The sequence below is a fragment of the Schistocerca nitens genome, chromosome 6 (genome assembly GCF_023898315.1).
Source record: "Schistocerca nitens isolate TAMUIC-IGC-003100 chromosome 6, iqSchNite1.1, whole genome shotgun sequence".
NCBI lineage: Eukaryota > Metazoa > Arthropoda > Insecta > Orthoptera > Acrididae > Schistocerca > Schistocerca nitens.
This window is the reverse complement of record NC_064619.1, coordinates 543,793,483-543,794,355: the sequence shown is the minus strand read 5'-3', so window position 1 is coordinate 543,794,355 and position 873 is coordinate 543,793,483.

Here is an 873-nt window from a genome sequence, read left to right as displayed (position 1 = left end):
TATTTATTCCTTTATGAAATTTGTTGCAAATGATAAGTCCGTATTTCCAAGTAATAGCTCAACACATAGTATCAACACTAGGAAAAAGAACAATCTACATAAAGACCTAAAATCAATTACCTTGGTCCAAAATGAGACCCATTATTCAGGAACATACAGTTTCAAGAAATTGCCAACAACCATTAAAAACTTCGTTTCGGATGGAGCACAGTTTAAACAAAGTTTAAAGGGTTTTTCGGTAGGCAACTCCTACTCTATAGATAAAGATCTTAACAGGGACCCTGAAGCAAACTGCCCCCAGCCTCGCCGCATCGCAAGTATCCAGCCAGCGCACTCCTCCTTGTGCCACTGTTCCAACACGGCAGCCACGGTGTGCAGTCAGATCGAACGGCCGTTTGGTATCTGCCCAGGACACACATACTGCAGTAACCAATAACCTGCTTGCATGTTGACATTTGTAAAGTTGTGGTATTGCAGTATTGTGAAATCTATTGCTGATATGATAGATCTCCTTAATAATATGCGACTTACTTCGCTTTTCCGTCTGATACTGGGTGTAAAAAGATGATCAAGTAGATGATATTCGGTGCGTCATGGGACACTTTAAAGAACAAACATCACCAGCACTCGTCAAACGGCACAAGCGTTGATCACATGCCATGTTCACTTGTTGAATGGTGTCTGTAAACATTTTCTGCACGTATACCACCTACAAAAGTGCAGTACTGGTGGACTACTCGCGATGGTTGCCTTTTACGGAATGGTGCATGTTACAGTCAGAATCCCCGCGTTTGTGTTAACACACCGATAAATTAATGTACACTCGATGCAGCATTATGAAATCGCACAATACTGAAATGTTGGTGGACGAAA